At 41.5% G+C, this 27,176-nt stretch overlaps 1 long non-coding RNA gene across 1 annotated transcript in view; it reads right to left on the minus strand.

Moving 5' to 3' along the window:
- Positions 1-27,176, minus strand: part of LOC115031752 — a 157,712-nt gene that overhangs the window by 115,426 nt on the left and 15,110 nt on the right. Inside the window, exons 2-3 of the long non-coding RNA XR_003837414.1 lie at positions 25,976-26,277; positions 18,655-18,727 (exon numbers count right to left, since the gene is read on the minus strand). This is a non-coding gene — a long non-coding RNA (uncharacterized LOC115031752). The remainder of the gene's footprint in view (positions 1-18,654; positions 18,728-25,975; positions 26,278-27,176) is intronic.

Genomic DNA, 27,176 nt, shown 5'->3' on the forward strand with positions numbered 1-27,176 from the left:
AACAACATCATGAACTAACCAGTACCCCGGAGCTCTTGACTCTAGCTGCATATGTATCAAAAGATGGCCTAGTTGGCCATCACTGGAAAGAGAGGCGCATTGGACAGGCAAACTTTATATGCCCCAGCACAGGGGAACGCCAGGGCCAAAAAGTGGGAGTGGGTGGGTAGTGGAATGGGTGGGAGGGTATGGAGGACTTTTGGAATAGCATTGGAAATGTCAATGAGGAAAATACCTAATAAATAGTAACAAAAAACAAAAAACAAAAAAAAAACAGTATGTAAAGTTTCCACACTGCCACATGAAAAACATGGGCACAGGGGCTTAAGGCAATAAATATACTTTCTTTAATTCTTGCAATCAACGTGCTGTTTCTATTCCATATGAAGCCATCATTATGACATGGGATGCCTAGTAACCTCCAGAAACAATGGTTCCAACCATGTCACTTCATCTACCTGATAACATCCAGATGATTTAGCCATCTCTGAACTTTCCAATTTCCTCCCATGACTTGTCATCCCAACTCTTCCCGTGCTTGTGGCACCCAGAACCTATCTTAGTTAAAAATTGTACTACAGTAATAAATACCAGGGCCAAAAGTAACTTGGGGATGACAGAGTTTATTTCACTTCATAGATTCATAGGCCATCATGAGTGGGAACTCAAGGCAAGAACCTGGAGGCAGGGCTGAAGCCGAGACCATAGAGATATACTGCTTACTGGCTTGTTCCTCAAGGCTTTTTCAGTTTGCTTTCTGATACTCCCAGAACCATCAGCCTAGGAATGGCACTGCCTACAGTGGTCTCTTTCTTATACACCCAGGACCATCAGCCTAGGAATGGCACTGCCTACAGTGGTCTCTTTCTTATACACCCAGGACCATCAGCCTAGGAATGACACTGCCCATAGTGGTCTCTTTCTTATACACCCAGGACCATCAGCCTAGGAATGGCACTTCCCAAAATGGTCTGGGCCCTTATACATCAACCATTAATCAAGAAAATGCTCAATATATTTGCATTGTCAATAGGCAAGTTTTTCATCTGAGGTCCCTCTTCCCAAATTTAACTTTAACCTGTGTCAGGGTAAATAATTAATAACAACAACAATAATAATAATTCATTTTTAAATTTATTATTTATTAATAACTTGTCTGGGTAACTTGATTAATAATAATTAATATTATTATATTTATGTTACATCACTTATGCCCCATCCTGTAAGTGTTCCTGGCCCTATGTGTCCTTAGATATTCTGACTATGAACAGGCTTTCTCTCCTCCCTACAAAACATCTCAGGTTTGAGAAGAATGCGCTATCTCCTGAGTGAGTTGTCTTTGAGCTATAGACAGTAAGCAGGATCCTTTCCTCTACCTGATAACTGCTAGAGAATTTGACTTGCATCTTACTCCCCGGAGTGTAAAGGCCCTGACAGTACATATTTGTAAATGAACCTCAGCTTCAGTGCTGGCTCATACCACAGCTTTTTCACATTACTTTCTTTTTGACTCACATGTTTTTCTGACTTAATATATTTTATCTGGCTGTGTTGCTTGCATTTTTATTTGGATGGAGGGAGGTAGTGGGAAAAAGCTCCATTCATTCCTAACGGCTCTTGGCACAGACAGCCTTTTAGTCCCTGGATGCAAAGTTGGCAAGAAAGGCCTTTGCATGTTGCTGTTTGTTGTTACAGAACGCGGTGCCTAGAAGTGTGCACAAGGTCTCTGGCTGTCGCTGCCATGACTAGCCAGGATGCAGCCGATCCTCGATACTGCCTGTATACAACAACAGCAAAGCTTGTTGTTCAAGCTGCACGTGCTTGTTTGAGTCATTTATGTGTGGGAGTGTGCTATACAATGCTAGGGGCCCACATGGTGTCTTCCTTCCTTCCTTACCAAGACAAATGCAATATATCCTTTAAAAAAGAAATCATATAAAGGAGTGAGGAAGTTGGTGGTGGGTGAATCACTTGCTACAATGACTGTGAGGACCCCAGGTCAGATACCCAGCATAGAAACAAAGTGAATATGTCAGCACACCTGCAACCCAGGGCTTGGGAGGTGGAGATTATAATGATCCCTAGATAAAATGACTAGCTAATTTAGACAAAGAAGCCAGCTCTGAATTCAAGTAAGTGACCATGACTCAAAGTATATCATGGAGAACAATCAAAGAACATACCCTACACAAACCTTTGCCATCCACACACATGTACACACACACACACACACACACACACACACACACACACACACATATATATATATATATATATATATATATATATATATATATATATATATGTACCCAGCATGCATGTGCCTCCATGCACACACTGTAACATATATAAATCATAAAAGTGAATAAAGCAGCAGTAACAAGAGTGAATTCTCCCTTTCTGCAGTTGAGGGTGGCCTGTCATGGAGGATGGTCCTATGCCACAATTCTGCCAAAACCTCCTCTTTATGACCTTCAAACAAAGCCAATAATAAATGTTGGATACGTAGTGCTTTTTAAACTATATGCTGATGTAACATGAGTATAAAATTTCACACCAGACCTATGTGACAGGTCACAGATCAAGCACAGACTTAAAACAATGTAGTCATTATTCTGGATGAAAGAACAACCCCCCCAGGCCTCTATGACTGCAATATATCTTTTCTGAATACCTCCAGATTACTCCTGCATACACACACATGCACACCCACAAACAGTAATAAAATGCTATGTGTTTCAGGCTCCTCACAATTCCCCCCAAACAAGGTCAGGCTCTATGTCTATTACTCACAGTACAGTTTGGCTTGGTTTGATTTTTATTTTGTTTAGTCCCTACTCTAGGATGTAAAGATGTTATTGAAAATTTGACAGGGCAGTTGGCTCAGTTAGTAAAGGGCCTGACTCTGAAATATTAGAACCTGAATGCAGATATGCAGTACCACATAAAAGCTAGGTGTGGTCACACACTTCTATAATATGTGTTACAGAGGCAAAGACAGGTGGATTCTCAGGGCTGAGCTCACTGGCCAACCAATCTAGTCAATTAGTGAACTCTGGGTTCAGTGGAGAGCTCTGTCTAGAAAGAGCAGATGGAGAGCTGACAAAATAGCTCATTGGTTAGAGATGTTTGCTACCAAGACTAACAACCTAAGTTCAATCCTTAGGACTCCTACATGGTAGGAAGAGAGATCCAACTCCTACAAGCTGTCCACTGACATTTACACACACACACACACACACACACACACACTGTATACATTTACATAAAACACTCGTACACATATATATATACATACATAAATGCAATTTAAAAATAAGGTTGAAAGATAGTGAAAGACACTCAACATGAACTCTCTGGCCTTCACATACACACACACACACAGAGAGAGAGAGAGAGAGAGAGAGAGAGAGAGAGAGAGAGAGAGCAAATGCAAAAACCTAAATTATCAAAATATACACATATTCCAAAATCTAAAACAAACTAAATATGAAATACCTTTAGCCTCAAACATCTTCGGTAAAGGATACACATGCTATAATAAAAGGAACACAGGCTATATGTCCTTCTCACTATGTGGGAGGTAGGTGTAATGACAGAAGGACAGAAGTCATTTTGCAAACCTGGGAGTAACAAGGAATGCAGAACAAACAGGTGAAGGATGCTGGGAACTGATGATTTTTGAAAATCTGCTTCACTGGTGCCAGGCCACCACCCCAGTGTCCCCCATAGCCGGGGGAGTCAGAGACCTGGATTTACATCCAGCATTTTAGGTTGTACACAACCAGCCTCCATCCCTAGCAATGACAGAGGTCTGTGTGTAGTAATGAGAGAAATAAATTAAGTCATGATCCAAGTCTATACCAGTTGTCATTTGTGAGGGAGGATAAGAAGCTCAAGAGTAGATTTCATAATTCTAAACATAATAGGACAGATGAGTGAGCCAGCCACAGCTGGAATGCTCACCAGAGACCAGAAGAGGGAGAAATGGTGTGGAGTTAAAAGCATTTAAATTGGGCCACGTGGCACTAAAATACCACATTTGCCCCACCTGGAGAGACACTTCGCAGTCTGAGAGGAAAAACTTCTATGGGACGAACTGGACAAAATCCTCATCACAGGGAGTGCTGTCAAGCAGCAGCCATCCTTCTCTGCACGGGCTGGACAGAGTAACTATTCCAGAGACATGGAACTGTTTCATTCCCTCTCCCTGACACCCCTCTCCCTTTCAAACAATGTCCTAAACATGTGGTTTTGGTGCCCTAAGAGGAAAGATTTTCCTCTATCTCTTCCTAGGGGATGCTGGTGATGTTGGCTTATGGCTTCAGGTACCCAAGGCAGAGCAGCAACCCACAGCAAGGTTTGAGTGACAAGTTTAAGCCTTTCAATCAAACCTTTGCTCAGGAGTCTAGGCCTGGGCCTGTCCTGAATGAGCCTGCTCTGGTGAGGGCAGCAGCTATGAGCAGAGCCCTCCAAGCAGCCTGACAAACCTCAAACCTCATCTCCTGGCATGGCTACACAGAAGGCCTGCACAGCCAAGAGAAGATGTGTAACACTGTAAAGCAGTTTTCTGCCATACAAAGGGTCAGGGTGAGAAATGCAGGTCATCAGAAACATCAGACAGTTCAGCCAGCCTTTTCCACTCTGTTGATAATTCTGCCACCCTATAAAGTTCCTCACTAGGTTATCTATTGAGTGGCACCCAAGAGTCATGTGGAAGATATGCCATGTCTTTCTTACTCTTGCTAAAAAAAAAAAAAAAAATAGATCATTGTGTCCTGTTTTCATTATGAGGTGCATTTAGAGCTCATTAGAGAATCACACATAAGCAGGAGGTTCTATGTACCTGTCTGTCCTAGTTGGCAGCTCCTGCCTCCTTGTCTGTGTGCTCTGAGTTCTTCTTAGTGTTGAAATGTCACAGGCAATCAGAGTGTGTGAGCACAGAATCCCAAGCCCAGGGATATTCACTAGATAAGCTTCTGTATCCTGAACCCACAGGATGAGAAAGTTGGAGAGAAAGCAGAGATTATACCTCCCTGAAGAACTCAGTCAATGAGTCAGTTCTGGGCTGGGGGTAGGGAAGGGTTGCCGGGGAGGGGAGGGGCAGAGAATTGCAATCAGAAATATAAATACCCTTGTTTTGTACCAAATCAGCACACCGGCCATTTTTGCCTTTTGTCTAGGCTGACCCTGGCTTCTTGAGACCCTAAATAAATCTGTTTCTCCCTCACCACTCAGAGTCTCCAGTACTCTCAGGACAAAGTGAAGATAATGGGCTTTCTTGCTGACCAAACTTCCAAAACCTGCTGCTGGCTGCATGCTGACCTCTTACACACAAAGTCCCCAATTCATCAGTCACTTCAACTGAAGGAACCAAACCTCATGCTCTGCTGAAGCCATCCAGGCTTCAAAGCAGATGGCTCAGGCCATCAGAACCTCCATATCATTTCACATCGTGGCTCTGGGGGACTTGGGATACTTTCACCAGGCCAGGCCCCCATCTCACCAGGGTGTCCACTCCCCCTTTCCCTTCAAAGACATGCACATTAGTGACAACCTTGGGGCCAACTTTCCTGGTCTGCAGCTTTCTTGTAGACAACTCTCTGGAGATCATGTCCTCTGGACATGCTGATCACACCTGAGTTCCCTCTCGCATCTGAAGCACACTGCATCTCCTGATCCATGGACTTTGGTCAACATGTATGGAACACTGCATCTCCTGATCCATGGACTTTGGTCAACATGTATGGAAACTATCTGACTGCAAAATCAATAACTGCAAAAAAATGCTTTAACCCTAAATGAATGGACTGCCATAAGTTAACTGAATTTGATGCCTGTAATGTAATCTAAATTTGAAAAAGATAACCGCATCTTTTCATTACACCACTTAATCAAGAAGTATCATGCAATCCAAGGGAAATACATTCCTGTCTAATGAGATGGGCAACACATCCAAATTCATATATGCAAATTAGTTTTGCCTATTTCTTTTGCATAAAGTCAATATTTCCATGGAACGTTAAATATATCCCTTAGCATATTAATTTCAAAAGAAAAAAAGACTACAGAAACAAATTTCCTGACACATATGAGTTGTAAAAATTAATTTCAAAAATGTTCTAGTTAACTGTCCTGTACATGCTGAGTACCCGTTCAGAGTAACTCTTGAATGCAAACAAAGATAGAAATTTTATATTGACTTTTTTTTTACCCATAATTTAAAGTTGATTAATTGAGTCTGCCTTAAGTTCAGTTCAATAAAAGCAATTTGCTTACATTTCAAATGGGTTTAAAATGAGTTTTTATTTACCTACTTGCTGTCTAATTATATGTGAAAAGAACATAAAACCAAGAAGGCAGCAAGAATAATGCAGCCTTGGGCAGCTCTGCTCGCCCCATTAAACTATTCTTTTCCCAGGGAGACACAGCATAGTGCATGGGACATGGAAGGCCTCAATCAATATTTCATATAGATAAATAAATCAATTGTTTGTTAACTGCTTGCAATATTTGATGACTTCATTAGCTTATTGAAATAATTGCAACAGTAACTATTTGGAGATCTACTGCTTGGAAGCACTGTTTAATGGTAAGGAAGCAGGGCCTGGCAAAGTTCAGCTTACAGGCCCAGAATAAAGTGAGAATCTAAGGTGGGGTTTCTATTGCTAGGATTAAACCAAAAGCAACTTTAGAAGAAAAAGGTTTATTTTAGCCTAACTTTCCACATCACACTCCATCAGTAAGGGAAGTCAGAGCAAGAACTCAAAGGCAGGAACCTGGAAGCAGAAACTTGCTGGCTTTCTCCTCGTGTTTTATTCAGATTGCTTTCTTTTTTTAAGATTTATTTATTTTTATCTATATGAGTACACTGTAGTTGTCTTCAGACACACACCAGAAGAGTGCATCGGATCCCATTACAGATGGTTGTGAGCCACCATGTGGTTGCTGGGAATTGAACTCGGGACCTCTGGAGAAGCAATCAGTACTCTTAACCTCTGAACCATCTCTCCAGCCCCAGATTGCTTTCTTATATAGCTTAGGACTACCTTCCCAGGGATTGTACCACCCATAGTGAACTATGCCCTCCCGTATCAGTCACCACTCAAGAAAATGTTCCACAGGTTCGTCCACAGTCCAGTCTGATGGGGGTATTTTCTCAACTGAGGTTCTCACTTCCCAAAAGATGCTAACTTGTGTCATGTCTAAAAAAACAAACAAACAAACCAAAACAAAAGGACAATAGCAAACTATTAGGGCAGTGCTGGTACAGCCCCAAAGCTCTCCAATCCCATTTAAATAGTACATCTCCAACCTAGTCTCCAAGGCTGAGTACCTGACAGATTTGCAGATAGACATCTATAACTCTACCTGATAGACTCCATGGTCCTGAGGGAGTTCTCACAGTCAAGAGACAAGTTAGAACACTAGCCCTGTGCTCTCACCTATCCAGCACTGTCACTTGGAGACTCAAGTCTGGGTTCCACAGGAACTCCAGCTCCTCTATGTGGTAAACAACATCACAGAAACCTATTCACCCACTGCAACATGGGAAGCCAAGGAAATACAGAACATTGCTTGGGAAACAAGAATGAGAGCAGGTGTAGCCATTTCACAGGTCTCCTGAAAGCAACTAGACTATTTGGATTTTATTGACTCTCAGTAACTGCTTCTGGTTTCCAATATGGGGACAAAATTAGATGGGAAATCCTAACCTCTGAAGACTTGTTTTCATCATCTCCATTCTAAAGCAAACCTCTTCTGCATGCACATCCATTTGTGTGCATGTCCACCTATGTACATATCTGTCTGTGTGCATGTCTATCTACATGCCTGTCTATCTGTGTATCTATCCACTTATGTGGATATCCAGCTAATTGGGCTACTCTAAAGCCCATGTTCTGGAACCCTCCATCTTTAAAAAGAGTGATGGTCTGGACCAGACTCTGCTACAAAGGCTGAACGAATGAAAATTAAAATTTAAGATCAAGGATGGGGGAGATCGTGCAGCTGGCAAAGCACTTGCCACAGAAGCATGAGGACCTGAGTTCAAGCCCCAGGATTCACATCCAAAGCCTCACTCAGAGGTGCACATTTGTAATCCCACCACTGGAAAGACAGAGAGAAGAGCTTATCTGCAGTAACCTCCAGACATCCAACTGTGACAAGTGTGAGACACCCAAACAAACTACAGTCTCAAAATCATAGGGTGGAAAGCTAACTCTTCAAGAGTAATACCAGAGGATTATCTCTGGCCTCCACTTACACAGGGTGTACATGTACCCAAATGCATGTATGCACCTGTACATACACAAACATGCTTACATGCATGGACACATACACACACACATACACAAACACACATTTTAAGGTCAATCTTATTTCCTTTATTTTTAAGCACTGATAATTAGGGGGCTTTTTGGTGTAGTTCTAAAAATCTGAAAACAATCATATGTGTGTTTAATATTTTTAATATGCTACAGATAGGGAAGTGATCCAAAACAGCAAGCCTATTAAAGTGAAGACATTAGAAAGGTGTCATTATTACTTGCTTCACTGGGAAATGTCTGGTTTTTATGTTCTCTGAATGCAAGTATTATACTCTAAATGGTGTGAGTAAACATTTATCTATAAACCACAAGACTAGGTGACTTATTTCTCAGGTCATCAAGAGAAGACAATGGAAATGGACATCCAAAGCTGTCACCACTGAATGAGTGCCAACAGAGTAAAGAAAAATTATGAAGGTGGAGAAGAGAGTGAGCCAACAAGCTTTCTCTCTGTTGTAGGAGTGCAGAGGTCACACTTAGCTCTTTGAACACTGTAACTTCCTTCTTGGAAAAAGTGCCTCCTCTGAGGAGTTTATAATTATTTTAATGATACTGTTGCATCATTGAATGGTACCTTACATGGGAAAATTCTAAAAACACTTTGGAAAGTCCAAGCAGCTATATTAAGAGCTGCATAAACAATCCTGGCTCCAAATTTAAGTGAAAATATAAACACTTACTTTGAAATAGACCTCTAACCTATACTTTCCCCTGTAACCAAAGTGGAACTTTAACAAATAAAGACTTTCAACCTTTTTCAACCAATATGACTTACAAATATATTGTCATGTCTGCTGGGGGAGGGGCTCAAATCTCCCATGTAAAAAAACTGTACAGTTTTCTGGCTATTTGTGCCAATGCAGGACTTGACTGGGTAGCACGGGCTTGACTTAACGTCACAACCCCCCTGTCTTAGCTTCCTGAGTGCTGGAATTATAAGCTCATATTGCCATCATGCCTGACCCAAACTAGAGTTTCGTCATAAAGCTGCCATGCCAATTTGGCATTTCCCATTTCCCTGACCAAGAGTTGCCAAAGGACCCAAGAAAGCCACTATCCAACTGTATGACTTTCTGAAAACTTGGCAGCTTAACATGGGGAGAGAGGGGGGAAGGAGAGATACCGATAGAGCTTTCTATCTATGACAGAGACAGAGAAACACACATACTATCTTCTAATTATGGAGGTTAGAAGTCCAAACTCACTGGAGTTATCTGTGCTTCTTGGCCAATGTCTCATCTCCTGTATGCCAGCATCAGCACAGATGAGCTGAATATTTCTCACCCTGAAGCACTATATATAGTTCTTTGATTTCATCATCACTTGTCTTCTTGTGACTCTTTGTAGAAGTCTTGTGGTAACCCTGTTCCCGTCCACTCTCACCTTGAAAGATTCCTTTAACATCTAAACTAAAGTAATACAGATTGTGAGAATAGGCAATCACTGGGAGACCAGGATTCTGCCCTCTACAAACCATCTAATAAATAAGTGTTTGACAAATACAGTAAAGGAGCTATGAGTTCAAAACAAGCCACAGACACAGACATGCTCTGATGTTCTAGGCCCTGTGGTCTTGAAGACCTAGTGTAGAAAAAGAAGTATATTGACTCCTGTGTAACATGTCTATGTGTCATGACCTTTCGGGAAGGTTATAGGGCTGGTCCAGGCACTAAGGTGGGAAGCAGAGTGAGCCATGTATCTGTGGTACCTCACATTGCATTCTTTAGCTAACAATAGATAGCTCTCTAGACCCAGTCTGCATGAATGAGAAGCTGAACTCTCTGGGTCTCCTTGTCTGTACCTTGGTAAAATTGGGTATCCCTCTTGAATACTAACCTTATTCTTGGCCAGGTCTCCATCTATCAATCTCTGTTTGCTTCTGTGTATTTTGACCTTGATTCCATCTTTATTCAAGTAACCACTTCAGACCAGAAATGAGTTTGGAGTTCTCGTCTGACAAGAACTTCCCATTTATCACTGGTGCAGAACTCCAAGGCACTAAACCCATGGGAATTTCTTTGCCAATGCAGCCTACCTTGCATACCAGTTAGAGATGGGTGAGTTCCAGAATGTAGAGTGATCCAAAGCATTGCCCACTGACTGTCCAAGACGTGGGGTTGCTGCTGGGAGGTAGCTTGATACAAGCCTAAGATGATCCACCATAATCTCTGAATTTACTAAGGCTTGTGGGTAGGAGAAATATTGGGCTCACAGAAAATTTGAGAAGAAAGTATAGAGATTTCCAATATATTACTTACACCAGTCAACATAGGCCCAACCTCCTCCATTACCGTCATCCCACACTAGAGTGCTATGCTTTTGACAATTGATGAACACACTCTGACACATTTTAATCAACCGAACTGCCTACGTTATATTAAGATTTAGTCTCAGCATTGTACACGGGATGGGTGCTATGGTTTAGAGTGTCACTCATAGATCTGTGAGTTAAAGGCTTTGGTCCCCAGAGAGGCATTTTTAGGAGATGATACGTATCTGTTGGATGTGGGCCTCATGGATATTCTTTGGTTCTTGAAGTTCTTTAAAGGGTCATGAGGCCTTAGTATCTTCCTGGCTGATAGGGTAAATGGTTTTGCTCTGATTCATAAACTCCTTCCATGATATACTGCTTCATTAGAGGACTCCAGTGTTTCATTATGAAAGAAAGATGACTAATACAGTGGGTTGTGATATCCCTCTCTCTCCCTCCCTCTCTATCTATCTATCTATCTATCTATCTATCAGCGTGTGTGTGTGTGTGTGTGTGTGTGTGTGTGTGTGTGTGTGTGTGTTTTACCTCATGGTTTCAGAGGTGTCAGTCCATCATGGTAGGAAAGGAATGGCCCCAGAGCAGCTCAGCTCCTGTTGGCAAGACAGTCAAGCAATGGAGTTGCCACATGGTGGTGCAACAGGAGCCAGGGAGTAACTGGAACCAGAAGCCAGATCATAACCTGCAAAGTCATAACCCCAGTGACCCACTTCCTCAGCTTCATCTCCTAGAGATTCTGCAGCCTCAACAGCACCCACCAGCTAGGAAATGAGGACTTAAAGCATGAGCCTGTGTAGAACACCTCAGATTCAAACCAGGGAACCCTAGGAAAAATAATGGAAATGTGAAGTTTCTACCAAAATAGGCTAGTCCTGCACAAGATAACTAGACATTTGGAAGCAGGGAAGGTATATAGATTTAAAATGCACTGTAAATGATTGAAATTTAAAGATCAGTCAACCTTTTTTTTTTCTAATAAAATATAAAATCATTAGAGACGGGAGAAATGGTTCAGCAGTTAAGAACACTTGCTGCTCCTACAGAGGGCCCAAATCCTGTTTCCAGAATGCTTCATGTGGATGAAGCAACTACAAGCACCTGAACCCCCAGCTCCAGAAGGATGCCATGCTGCTTCTGCCTCCCATAGCACCTGCACACACATGCACATGTTACATATGCACAAACATATACACACAGATAGGCAGACAGGTAAATGTAACCATCCTTGTAATCAACATGGTAAGACCACTTCCATAAAGGTGATTAAAAACTTACTTTTTCAGGGTGGGAGTCTTTCCCTTTAGGCATGATTAGAATGCCCAGCACGGTGTTTTGATATGTTCATATATTGTGGGATGATTAAATCAAGATGGCCTTGTTTTTCTGGGTCATGAAAATAGCTCAATGTGTAAACACACTTCCTGTGCAAGGCTGGTGACCAAATCTGATCTCTCAAACCCAGGTAAAAGTAGAATAAGAGAACTACTGCCACATGGGTGTGTGCGCATGCATATGCACCCACACAAACACATCATGAATGTAAACAATATTGTTTTATTTTTAAGAGTTAACCAACATTTTTGTTGCTGTATAACTTACCATATATCTGTCATATTTCTTACAAGAAAATTTTCCACCTATTCTCTTAAGAATTTGCAAATATATTATGACACCAAATAGAAGGGAAATTGATGTGTACTTCCTTAAGACTCTAAAACTGTGTAGAGTCTCTATGTTGTAACACCTTGGCTTCATTGTAATAAAAAGAATGGATAGGCCATCCTGGAGTTCCTGGTGGCCTGCTTGACATACTCTGAGAGACTGTGCTACATGTTGCTTAAGAGCCCACACTTAGGTACCAGGCACTGGTTCTTAAATCTGCACCCCAGTGCTTCCCAGATTCATCACCTGGATGAGTGATTTAGCCATTCATTGCCTCAGTTTCCTCGATGGTAAAACTGAGCACCATCCATCTCACAAGGCGGTCCATGAGAATTCAAAGATGGGTCTATGGAAAGTGTTCATTATCCCTGGCAGTGGGAAGCCCTGGAATAATTTCTGACTTATTTCAAAAGATCTCTCACTTTTTATAATCATAGTTGAGCTACTGGGAAACCATGAATACACACTCAGGTCAGCCCTAAAGTCAAGCAGTGAGTGAGGCTACAAACAGAGGCTTGTGCTGCTGCTGCTGCTGCTGCTGCTGCTGCTGCTGCTGCTGCTGCTGCTGCTATGGATGGAGTCATTAGAATGATGTGTCTGACAAACTCAAAGATGTCCTCACACTTGCTGCTGGGAGCTAAAGACAGAGCTTCATCCTGTCTCAGGTTCTGTGGGTTTAGGTCTGACTTTTAATCTTATTTGCACAGGCTCATTCTAATCTAAGCACACACGTACACACACACACACACACACACACACACACCTCATTGATTTAGGAGCCACATGCTCGTTCCACAGTTCAGCCAACGATCTGTGCCTTAGGAGAATAAAGTACTATTCATTCACTTAAGGGGCACGTCACAGCTGCATAAAAAGGTGGCTTGTTAATTCATTTCTGGAGTGTTAATACTTTCTTAGAATTTTTACCAAAAGTTCTGCAATGCTTATAGGTGTGTATTTCAGCTCTATAAGAAGAAAAAAAAAATCCGACTCTTTCCTCACCCCTAGAAGACTTAATTTGCTCACCAGTAGGCATCCTAGAGATTCAAGGTGAGATGAAACGCAACGGAAGCAAACCACAGTCACCTTCAAGCAAGCAGACCGATTGCTAAACTACTACAGAATATATTCCTAAAAAAAATCTCCAAAGTAAACGAGCATTTTCATTGAGCTGCTTCTCCATTGGTTTGGTTTGGTTTTAGCTGATAGACTTCCCAAAGGCAATGAATACAATGCTCTCTCGTTTCCTCTCACAGGACATCCCATGGATATTTCCACAACAGTATAAGCCAGTTAAATATGACTTGCTGTGTGTCCTTTGAAATCTACCACTGTGGCAGAGACAGCAGATGACATCGTGTGAGAAGCCAGGCCTTTTGCTATAATAAGCCAAGGAAGTTAGAGAACACAGAGCTCAGGGGGCTCTGGGCTCACTCTAGTCTGTAGTTATTCATTTGCTTGCTTACTTCTTACATGACTGCATGAACATTTGAGGACAATGTTTTTGTTGGAATTGTTACCTTGTCCTTGTTCATTTCATGGCTGCTGAGTTCTCTTGGGGATAGAGTTTAAGATTAACTTGGGGAAGCAACAGAAATCATAGGGAATGCTTCTGAGTTGAGCCGTCCAGACTCTGAAAGACCTGACTTATAAAATAGTGCGCTTGTTGTCTCCTGGAGTGTTCAGGCACAGGCACCTGGGATGCTAAAGAGACTTCAAGTACCAAGGAGCTTAAGGGGTTAAAAATGCAGCTGCTCACAGAATTTGCACACCTGCATGCATCCAGTCAAGCTGCCAATAAAGAAAACTGCTTACACAGGGTGACTGAATACATTCTGTTTGGTTAAACCTGTGTGTGCTAAGATCAGAATCATAATATTTAAGCAAGCATCTATTCTGGATGGACTTTTAAAAACATCATCTCAAAGAACAAAACAAGTAAACTGTCTAAGGTGAACTCACAGGCAGGAATAAGTAGGTCATGCGTTGAGCTGTGTGCTGTCTGTTCATGCATGCAAAGCCTTGGGTGTTCCCTAGTGACCCAAACAGTTAACAAAATCCCAGAGCTAGAACGAAGTGATCCCAAATGGTCCCTGAATGTCTTTCTAGAACCAAGTGTGCTTTAAAACTGTCCTGGTGTTTAACTACCTAGTAATGCTGATGTAATTCTCCAGTGTCTAGTCACTTAGAAATCTTGCAAACCAGACTGCAACTAGAACTACTTCCTCAACCCTAAGCCATTGTGCACCAGGCAGATTGAAGCTAGTTTTTCGCCAGTCCTGTATTCTATGTGCCACCAGGACAGCTCGTAAATGCCCAGGGAAGAGAAGCAAGGATGACTTGACGTATTGGAAATGGAGAACTAATCCTGGCAGAAATCTTCCAGGATTAGATAGGTCTCCTCCAGAAGGGAGTGGGGAAGGTCTCATGGGAGTGTGGTTAAGAGCCCTTAAAAAATAATGGGTGGTGGGTTAAAGACATGACCCAGCAGTTAAAAACCCTGGCTGCTCTTCACGAGGACCTGGATTCAATTCCAAGCACACACTAGGTGGCTCACAATCATCTATAATTCCAGTTCCAGGTGATCCAATGCCCTCTTCTGGCCTCTTTCGGTATTGCATGTCTACAAAATCATGCATATAGGAAATAAATTAAAATGCTGATCCAAGGAATAACTGAGTGGGCAGGCTGTACTGAAACCCCATTCTGGCATCTTAGTTAGGTCTAGTATTGGGGTTTTGATCAGCATGTTGTATGGACAGTACATAGAAAACAAGACTGTTTCTGGAAATACGTTATCACCAGATTGTTTTCTTGCAATCAATTCTGTTTTCAGAGTTAAAAGAATCAGGTAATGTAAGCGCACACCACATTCTGAATCTACTGGCTTGATTCAGTCCTCTCCTTTTTCTAAAATTAATGTGCTGAAACTGGTATGGTGTCAGGTATATTAGTGTATTTCTTAATTGTATTCCTCGAGCTGTCTTTGATGGATGTTTACTAACAAGAAAAATCTGCACCCAAAAAAATGCTATTTTTAATTTCCTGTTATCTGCAGGGGGTGACGAGTTCTTAACAGAATTCCTGCAACAAAATACATCCATTTAAAATCAATAAATGTCAGCTATGGTAAACTTCATTTATCAGCTGCCATAAAACACATCCCAGCTTCAGTGGCTGAATTCAGAAACCCTCTCGAAGACAAGAGTACACAAACAAACTCTGACTTGCTAGTAATTGACCTTTCACTTGATATTAAGTCTTCTCCAATGACTGAAAATTTAAATAAAAATCAGCTGTGCCTTTATGAGGCATCTTCCCAGCACCAGCAAGGACTTATCTCACAACAGCTGCTCAACATTTGTGTGGATGCACGTGAATGTGAACGTGTGCATTTATGCATGCCTCCATGTGTGGGGGATTGTGCATGTGTGTGTGCATGTACATGTGTGTATGCATGTGAATGTGAGTGTGTGCATCCATGTAGGGGGGGTGTGAATGTGTGTGAAAGTGTGCATGGTGTGAGTCTGTGTGCAACTGTGTGAGCATGTGTGTGAATATGGGTGTTAAAAGAATAAGCACGTGAAATAGTATTAAGGTTCATAACTTTATAACAAACCTGGAATGAAAGATCAAAACACACACACAAACTATTTTTGGCAAATGTGATCAGGTGGCAGCATAATCTAATGGCTTTATAAATTATGTCACAGGTTTCAGTGGCCGGTCGGCTTTGCTATGGAGTGATCCCCAGGTTAATGAGAGAAGCTGTCTCAAATAGCAAGATCATTCTCTGACCTTCACACAAACATGTATACACACATAATGAAACAATTCCTTAATGTATCTTATAACTTTGATATGTTTGTTATTGTCAATTTGTCCATTTTAAAAGTAAAACAAGTAGCTATCACAAATACATTCAAAAAGGAGGCAGATAAAAGTGAAATGCTTATACTTCAAAATGGTTATATCACCAAGGCACCAGCCTTCTATTTTGGAGACCATGCCAACCGTGTTGAAAGGGAAAGGGTTGTTGAGGATCAATAGCTAATTGGATAAAGAACAGAAATTTGGGATAAACAACTGAATATTCAATGATCTACCTAACTCAGAGTTTTGCACTTGAAATGCTTTTATGGCAAATATGAGTATATGTATAGTCTAAGCCCAGAATTTTACCTAGCACCTTGGCCATTTGGCACATGCTCCTTGCAGTGTGTTTCTATTTCATGATCACATCTACAGCCCTCTACATGTCACCCATTGTCAATGTGAAATTCTATTTAAGCATCAAAGAGTTTCCATTATTTCCCACTTCGAAACCCTGTGCTTTCCATTAGAAAGAATAAATCAATTCCCTCTCTAGGATAACTACCAAATCAAATCCCATTGTCTCACATTTCAGTTTGGAGGCAGCAGCTGGGTGACACGTGAAGCTGGGTGCCAGTATGGAGCATCACTAACCTCCTCCCACAGTCCCTAAGACAGAATTTTAATCAAAGGTAACAGTGGTGCTGCACAATGCACTGTGTGTGCTGACAGAGAAGCATCCTGTGCTAAATTATGCATGTTATTTTGTGCACCTGCATACACGCTGACCTTCGGCAACAATATGAGTTGATGTGAGAACTCTACACCATGCTTCCTTCCTGTGAGCAAAGACTAAGCTATCCCTTGCATCAGCATAGCAACATGCATGCCCCAAATCTGAAGGACACATACAAGAGGTCTAGATGTCTCTAAAAACTACCTACAGTGAATTCCACTGGAGCACCAGGGATCCGGGGATCCAGGGATCCAGGGTGATCTGTCCACCCCCTGCAACTGCTCCTGGGACATTACACTCAAGCTGATGCCAGGACTTCAGAACTATAATTACCTGAACTTCAGTTTCCAATGTCCCTTCCCATTTAGTATCAACATTGCTATATTAAAAGTTTTCTACATCAAAAAGAGATGAAAAGTGTGTAAAGTTGTAGGCTCTGCTTTACACAGGAGAACCACACCTTGGTAGAACTGCTAAACTACATGAAACTTGGCCTAAAGCAACCTCCATAACGATACATAACTATGTTGCCATGGCAATTTCCCAACTACTCTGCAACCCAACTTAAGTGTGATTCTAGCAGCAAATAGCTGAGTCTCAGGAAATCATGGCACCTGAGCTTCAGCCATTTATAGACAGCCAACAATCAGGAGCACCCTGAACTATAACACCCAAGCTCTATCTGAGTGTCACCTCCTTTCTCTAGCTATGAGCACTGCTGCCCCTGCTACCTCCATTACTTGGTGGAGCTCTCTGAACCTCCACCAGTCTAGGATGCTGACTGACTCTGAATACGTCTTTGCTCAGATAAACTCTGCTAAATTCAACTTGTCTACACCTTGCCTGTTAACACAGGGGAGAGTTAGGAAATGTGCCTCTACCTATGAGTGTTACTTTTGACTCAGTGTTTGAAAGGTCACAAGAATATCTGAGGAAAAAGAAAGCACAGAACCTCATTGCCAGTGGTATGACAAGCTAGAGAGCCAAAAGAAATCTGCACAAAATGCCTAGTTACTGAATTAAAAGAATAAGAGATATGCATATGTGTGCATACATACTCTATGTATTATAAATGCATATCTGAATTATGGTATCATTACAAGTAAAACGGGAAGATCATCAAAGTCCCAAAACAATAGGAAAGCAAGAATCCAAAGAGATAAGAGAACTGGGTTTGTTATTGGGGCATGTGCCAATCCTGCAGTCCTAACATCTATTTTAGTGAGCCAGGTAGATGTGACAGGAGACAATACCTTTGTCTTACACTGGGTCTAAGGTTGTTAGAGGGACCCATATATAGATTCCCCCCCCCTCTGCCCGCAAAGATTCAGTGTTAAGAACTAAGCTAGAAAAATATGTCCTAATGAAGAAAGTAGAATATTGCGTAGCCCAACTCTGACTCTGGGTCTGAAAGTGAAGAGACTTTCCCTCCATGCCTAACTAGGGTTCCTTCGAACATTGATGGGCAGGTATTGACCTAGTATGGCTCCAAATAACAAAGCTTTTCCTTTGAAGGACCTTTGAAAGTTATAGTACAGATTTCTGTTGTTATAATAAAGAATCTGAGGCTTATAAAGGAAAAAGATGCACCTGGTTTGAGAGGCTGAAAATTCAAGATCACATGGCTTTGTGTGCCTGTGGTAGGTGCCATCTTGACTGAGCTATACTATGGCAGAGGAACAGAAAGAGAAAGGGCCAGACATAGAAGAATCCAAGCACATGTATAGAGAAGGCTTGCTTTAAAACAATCCAGGCCTTAAGAGCACACTCATTCACTGAGAACAATATTTATATTTTCTGAAGGTATGCTCCCAACGATCTAATAACCTCCCCATAAGCCTTACCTCTCAAATCGATATCACCAATCTAAAGACAGGTTTCCAACACTGAACCTTTGATAAGCATTCTCGGATGACACTGAAATCAAAGGAGAATGGTAAGTCCTTCTAAGAAACCATTTTAATTTTTCTCTGAAAATAAAATAATTTCAAGATAGGCCTCAAAAGCATTTCAGGTCTAGAATGATGGCTCATTCAGGAAAGGACTTACTTCAGAAACAATGAGGACCTGAGGCCAAATGCCAAGAATATACACAAAAGCTGAGGAGGCAGAAACAGAATTCCTTATGGTTCTGGGCAATCAGTGAACTCTAGGCTCAGTGAAAGACACATGCATGCATATATACCATACATACAGCATAATTATTTATATACTCATAAGCACATATACACACATGGACCACATACACATAACAATCTCAAAGATAATATTTGTGTGACCAAACATTCAAATAAAATACCACAAAACATTTAAGCAGGAAAGTTGCAATGTGCAAGAAACAGAAAATTTTTGCAAAATCATATTGACAAAAGTTATAGGTATCAGAATCACAGAAAAAAATATAAACATAAATATGTTTAGCCATTTAGAGATACTTGGGTGTGACAAAAAATGTCCAAAAATTATGAAAATACCTGAAAGAACAACAACAAGAAAACGTTAAAAAAAAAAAAAAAGCAATCCCAACTAGCAATTTCACATGAAAAGAAAAAATCATAGGACAATTCATCATTACAAGTGTAAAAACATGTGTGTGTATGTATGTGTGTGTATGTGTGTGTATGTGTGTGTATGTGTAGTATGTGTATGTGTGTGATGTGTGTGTGTATGTGTGTGTAGTGTGTGCATGTGTGGTGTGTGTGTGTATGTGGTGTGTAGTGTGTGTGATGTGTATGTGAGTATGTGTGTAGTGTGTGTAGTGTGTGTGTGGTATATGTGCACTGTGTGTATGAGTGTGTTCGTGTGTACTGTGTATAGTGTGTGATTGTGTGAATAAGCATATGCAGTATGTGTGTGGTGTGTATGTACATGTGCTGTGTGTGTAATGTGTGTGTGCATATTCATGTGATATGTGAGTGTGTGATTGTAAGTATGTGTGTGTATAGTGTGTGGTGCATATGCATTTTATGTGAGTGTGTATATGCATGTGTGCTATGGGTGTGCATGTGTATGTGTGGTGTGTGTGTGTATGCATATGAAATGAACAACAAAAAGAAGTCTGGTACTTAGAAGCAATTCAGAATCAAATAAATATGTAGTATAGAAGTTAGGTTAAGTAAATAAACAGTAATAATAAATAAAATGCAGTACAGCAAAAACTTATTGAACTAACTTGACTTGTATAATTTTTTCTCTCCACTTTTAATGAGTATTTTCCACTCCATGTTCAGGAAAGAATTACATTGAAATGCAGACATTTCCTCCTACCCCCACAAGCAAACATTTTAAGACAAAATAATAATGTTTGAGATTATAAAAATAGTCCAATTAAAATTGGCTAAAGAGCATGCAACAGCAATTTTTCATTTCTCTTGATTAAAATAATTATAGTGCAAAATATTTTGATTCAGCTAAACATGAAGAAGAATTGAAAATTCCATATCAGGATTCAAAAACTGGAGCCTACTTGCTTTTCTAAATATTAGAATGTGGCTAGGTTGAGTCATTACATATTATCTGTAAGTGACCACAGTGTCTAATGTACTCAACACATAGCCCTTTACAGAAAAGGTCAGTGCAGAATCGTCTCACTAGAAATTATTACATACAGTTACTAGGGATTGTGACTTTTCCTTCAATTTCAGTGTCCATACAGAACTTCCTGCATGGTTTATTGCATGTGCTTAGAGAAGAATAAAAATCACTAGAGGCTCAAAAACAAAGATTAAAAAAAAAAAAAAAAAAAAGGAATTATCTAAAACATTGAACTACTTTACCAAAATCTGTTACCTGGAAACTCTTACACATAACATGTCCACAGTTAGCTAGAAACCTAAGAGATATTCTGGATGTCATGCTGGAGAGTGTCCTTTGTGGCACTATGACGAAAACACTCAAGAACAATCTTTAAAAAGAAGGAATTGTTTGGGTTTGGCTCATTGTTTCAGAAGGCACAGTTTATGGTTGCTCAGTCCCGTAAGCTTAGCACAAGCTTTGGCCATGTGAGGATGTGGAAGAGAAGAATCTTAACTTCACGTGAGGAAGCACAAAGAGATGAGGGAGGGAAGATGGGAGAACCATATGACTTCAAAGTCATCCTAGTAACCTACTCTCTGTAGCGAGGCCCCACAACCTGCCAAAAAGTGTCACAAGACCAAGACCAAGTGTTCAAAACAGGAGCCTATGCAGGATGTTTCATGCTCAAATCATAATGTTGGATATAGTTAAGAAAAGGATTGTGAGGATCCTTCCAGTTTCCATCTGCCTCCAGAGCTGACCCTGTGCCATAAGTCTCTATACCCAAATCCCACTGGGAGAGAGCTGGTCTCCCAGGAGTGCTGACACACCTATGAGCACAGGTAGGACCACCACTTCTGCTCCAAGGGACCTGCCTGGAGCCCTCAGGACACAGGAACTAATGAATAGCCCAGGACAGGATCCTTCCAGTTTCCATTTGCACCCCAGAGCTGACCCTGTGCCACAGCTCTCCATACCCAAATTCCTCCTAGAGAGAATTGGTCTCCCAGGAGTGCTGACACACAAGTTTGCAGGAGGAACAAGCCACAGTCAGAGACAGCAAGACCAACTAACACCAGAGATAACCAGATGGTGGGAGGCAAGTGCAAGAACATAAGCAACAGAAACAAAGGCTACTTGTCATCATCAGAACCCAGTTCTCCCACCACAGCAAGGCCTGGATACCCCAACACACTGGGAAAGCAAGACTCTGATTTAAAATCATAGCTCCTGGTGATGATAGAGGACTTTAAGAAGGACATAAATAACTCCCTTAAAGAAATACAGGAGAACACAAGTAATAAAATGAGTAGAAGCCCTTAAAGAGGAAACACAAAAATCCCTTAAAGGATTACAGGAAAACACAACCAAACAGGTGAAGGAATTGAACAAAACCAGCCAGGATCTAAAAATGGAAATAGAAACAATAAAGAAATCAAAAGAGAGACAACCATGGAGATAGAAAACCTAGAAAAGAAATCAGGAGTCATAGATGCAAGCATCACCAACAGAATACAAGAGTTAGAAGAGAGACTCTCAGGTGCAGAAGATACCATAGAAAACATTGACACAACAGTCAAAGAAATGCAAAATGCAAAAGGCTCCTAATCCAAAACATCCAGGAAATCCAGGACACAATGAGAAGACCAAACTTAAGGATAATAGGTATAGAAGAGAGTGAAGATTCCCAATTTAAAGGGCCAGTAAATATCTTCAACAAAATTATAGAAGAAAACTTCCCTAAACTAAAGAAAGAGATGCCCACAAACATATAAGAAGCCTACAGAACTCCAAATAGACTGGACCAGAAAAGAAATTCCTCTCATCACATAAAAATCAAAACACCAAATGCACAAAACAAAGAAAGAATATTGAAAGCAGTAAGAGGAAAATGTCAAGTAACATATAAATGCAGACCTATCAGAATTATACCACACTTCTCACCAGAGTCTATAAAAATCAGAAGATCCTGGGCAGATGTCATACAGACCCTAAGAGAACAAAAATGCCAGCCCAGGATACTATACCCAGCAAAACTCTCAATTACCATAGATGGAGAAACCAAGATATTCCATGACAAAACCAAATTTACATGAAAGCTCCAACACAAAGAGGAAAACTACACCCTAGAAAAAGCAAGAATGTGTCTTCTTTCAACAAACCCAAAAGAAGATAGCCACACAAACAGAATTTCACAAGGACAAAAGTAACAGGAAGCAACAGTCACCATTCCTTAATATCTCTTAATATGAATGGACTCAATTCCCCAATAAAAAGACATAGACTAACAGACTGGATACGTAAACAGGCTAGCATTTTGCTGCATACAGGGAACGCACCTCAGTGATGTTCATAGCAGCCATATTTATAATAGCCAGAAGCTGGAAACAACCCATATGTCTCTCAAAAGAGGAATGGATACAGAAAATATGGTACATTTACACAATGGAATACTACTCAGCTATTTAAAATAATGACTTCATGAAATTTGCAGGCAAATGGATGGATCTAGAAAATACCCTGAGTAAAGTAACTCAGTCACAAAAGAACACACATGGTATGTACTCACTGATATGTGGATATTAGGCAAAGAGCATGGAATACCCACAATATAACTCATGGACCACATGAAGCTCAAGAAGAAGAAAGACCAAAGAGTGGATGCTTCAGTCCTACTTAGAAAGGGGAACAAAATAATCAAGGGAAGTAGAGGGTGAGAAGGACTTGGGAGGAAGAGAAGAGGGGGAGGGGAAAAAGGGAGCAGAATCATGTATGGGAGGAGATGAAGGAGATGTACAGAGTGTCAAGAAATTGAACAGGGTTGTGTAGCAATAGAAGATGGGGAACTGGGGGTAACAACCAGAAAGTCCCAGATGCCAGGAAAGCAAGAGCCTCCCAGAACCCCACAGGGATGACATTAGCTGAAATACCCCACAAAGGGGAGGGAGAACCTGTTGAGACCATATCCAGAGGTTAGGCATGGCGCCCCCAGTTGAGAGATGGGGCCAGCCACCCACCTCCAAAATTTTAACCCAGAATTGCTCCTGTCTAAAGGAAATACAGGAACAAAGAGTGGAGTAGAGACTGAAGGAAAGGCCATCCAGAGACTACCCTACCTGGAGATTCATCCCATATACAGCCACCAAACCCACGCACTATTGCTGATGCCAAGAAGTGCTTGCTGACAGGAGCCTGATACATCTGTCTCCTGAGAGGATCTGCCAGATCCTGACCAATACAGATGCAGATTCTCTCAGTCATCCATTGGACTGAGCACAGGGGCCCCAATGGAGGAGTTAAGGGAAGGACTAAAGGAGCTGAAGGGGCCTTGTCTGACATCAGTGGGAGGAGAAGTCCTTGGTCCTGTGAAGGCATGATGCCCCAGTGTAGAGGAATGCTAGAGCAGTGAGGCAGTAGTGGGTGGGTGGGGGCACCCTCATTGAAGCTGTGTAACGAGTGATAGGATAGGGAGTTTGCCAAGGGGAAGACTGAAAGGGGGATAATATTTGAAATATAAATAAATAAAACATCTAATTTTTTAAAAAAAGAAAAGGATTGTAAAATAGGAAATAGAACTAAGGAAATTATTCAAGGGTTTTTGTGCTTAACCCTTTCCCTAGCTCCTTAGCTCTCTTCTATTCTCAGCTCTCTCTCTCTCTCTCTCTCTCTCTCTCTCTCTCTCTCTCTCTCTCTCTCTCCCTTCCTCAACAGTATCTCACTGTGTAGCTCTGGCTGTCCTAGAACTCACTCTGATCAAACTGACCTCTCACAGCATCGCCCTGCCTCAGCTAGGATTAAAGGTGAGCACCACCACACACAGCAATTTTCCCTTTCTTAACAAACTTTTGGGGATTTTCGGTTGGTTTTTTTTGTTTTGTTTTGTTTTGTTTGTTTTTGGATTTTCAGGACAGGGTTTCTCTGTATAGCCCTGGCTGTCCTGGAACTCACTCTGTAGACCAGGCTGGCCTCAAACTCAGAAATTCACCTGCCTCTGCCTCCCAAGTGCTGGGATTAAAGGCATGCACCACCACCACCCAGCTTAACAAACTTTTTCTATTTCTATTTTAAAAAGAAAAGATTCTGAAAATATCCCAGAGGGGTGGAAATGTAGAAATAGACTACACAATAAAGAGAGGGAGAAAAAAAAAACCCTATCGTGTTTCTTGCTTGATTTCCAGAAGGGAGCTAGCGCTGTTAGAAGAGGTAATAATTGAGAATTCTCCAGTGGTGACAAGAAGCAATTCACAGAATTATAAGAAAAGCAACAAAATCCCAAAAAAGATCCACACAAGGAAGTCTCCCTTACCATCAAAAGTATTCAAAAAGGGGGAGGGAGGTGGTTGGGAAAAAAAGACATTAAAAGCATGAAGAGAAAGGGGTGTGTTTCTACAAGGAAAATGGTTTACAACTGACTACTGAAACACCAGTGAACACAATGTCTGAAGCTTGAGAGTCAGTAACCTCCGGGCTAGAACGAGTGAAGCTATCTTTCAGAAATAGGAATAGAATACCATCACTGAACAAATAACAGCAAGAGAGTGTATGTGTTACGTTTCTCACCACTCTAACCCTTATGGAGGTAAATTAGAGGAGGACTTTAGGGGAGGACCATGGAGGGAAGGCATACAGAACTTGCTAGCTCCAGGGATGTAGGAGATACCTACTGACCTTTCTCATGGACTGGTGAGTCAAGAAGCTGATAGCATGGGGTCAGAAACAGGGGTCGTAAAGCACACCACCAATAACCCACTTTCTGCCAACCAGGCTGTGCATCATAAAACACCAGGGATCCAAATCACAAGCCTGCGAGGGACAGGGACCGATCACATTCAAAGTCAGGACATTTCCTGCTAGCAGACTCTTAAAATAAGACCCTCTAGACAATGCATCAGAAGTATATACATCCCAGAATGTCTGAAATGCAAGAACAGTAAGTGAGAACACACATACACACAAATACACACATGCTTGTAGCAAATACATGTGAATGCTCACTATAAAACACAACAGCACCTAATTTGTCAATTTTGTAAAATGATAAACAACCAGGGATCCTGTTTTGCTTTAAATATTCCATAGTTTTTTAGGAAGAGGGACCAAGATGAGGTCAAATGTGCTGGCTCACACTTGTAATCCCAGCACTTAGGAGGTAGAGACAGTGGGACTACTGCTAGTTCGAGCCTCGCCCTGTCAACATAGCAAATCCCAGGCAGGTCAGGCCAAGTCGAAAAACCTGATCTTAAAAAAGAAGAAAAAAGGAGATAGGATGGGAGGGGTGATACTGGTTAGTGATTGATTTGTTAACTTAAATATGTGGAAACAATTCCATGAGATAAACCGAAGAGGGAGATAGTAAAACATTTAACTTCCAGAAGTGGTGTGATAAAAGTGGGGTGTGGAGGAAGAATAGAAATGAGAGGAGGGTGTAAAGAGGGCCGGGAGAAAAGAAGCTGAATCTGATTGAATCCCTCAATATGAGTGAATCCCCCTCATGAATCATGCTTTCAGCAGACATTTCTTGAGATAATTAACAAAAATGTAAACCTGGTCTGGTTATTATCAGGCAAGTTTTAAAGGGTAGTTATTAAAATTTAACTGTTGAAATTGCACAGTAGCTACACATAGAGTTAGTTATTAAGTTAAAAATACCTTCTCTGTTGCCACCGGGTATTCCGCTCGATAAGCAAGGAGCCGTTTCGAAGGCTACAAATGTTCTCCAGCCACTGGGAGGCAATAGAAAGTCCCCAGGGCTGTGGTGTCACGAAATACAGCAAGAAGAGAGCTGAGTGTGTAGACTGACCTTCCAAGAAGAAAAAGACAAGGAGCTTCAGCCTCAGCTCCTCACCCTCCCAGGTCTACACAGGCAGGCTATGGTGTTCTCCTTTTCCGCCTACTTCCTTCTCTGGTCCATAGCTGCTGCACTGGTCCCTCCAGGTGTGATGCAATAGCTCCTGATAGAGGTCATAAAAATGGAGTGACAGAGGTCATGGAGTGCCTTTGGTACTTTAGACAAGAATCACAATAATCAGCTTGGGTTCATCACTATTCAGGCTCCAGGTTACATTTCCTCCACAATCTTGGAGCTAAATGTGACCAGGTGACTGAACTCTGGTGAGTGGGGTATAAGCTAAAGGTTGGATGAGATATCCTGAAGGCATCCTTGAAGGGGAAAAGGCACACCTTCCTCTGTTCTTCCTTTCCTACCGCATCTGGGACTTTAGCAGCTTCCTCTGAGACTTACACACACCGTGAGAAGGGTGCAGGAAACCAAATGGTTTGTTCCTGGAACCTGTTTGAAAAGACTCTCCACGAATTACTCAGTTACTTCTATATAAGAGAGGAATAAACTTCAATTTTACATTGCTGCTGTGTTGATATGAAGGCAAATTTAATCCTCACTACTGCAAAAGCCTTCACATTCTCTAGACCATGGCATATTTGAACCAAGACCGTCTCTTTCTCATGTGTGCTTTTGTAAGTTTTTGGTGGATCCCTTACTGGTCCCTCTGACCGATATTCCTGGGATGTGGTGATTCACTCAGGTATTCTCTTCACACCATCCACCCTCCCTTTTCCTGAATTTTGCTCTTCTGTCTTCTGTACATGGAGCCCCAAAGCAGAGGTGACAGCTCCAGGCTTGTTCTATCACCGTACAGGGCCAGGTCTGGGTCACAGGAAGCAGACAGACAGACAGACACACACACACACACATACACACACATACACACACATACACACACACACATACACATACACACACACACATACACACACATACACACACACATACACACACACATACACACACATATACACACACACACATACACACACATACACACACACATAC

The sequence above is a fragment of the Mus caroli genome, chromosome 8, assembly GCF_900094665.2.
Source record: "Mus caroli chromosome 8, CAROLI_EIJ_v1.1, whole genome shotgun sequence".
Lineage (NCBI taxonomy): Eukaryota > Metazoa > Chordata > Mammalia > Rodentia > Muridae > Mus > Mus caroli.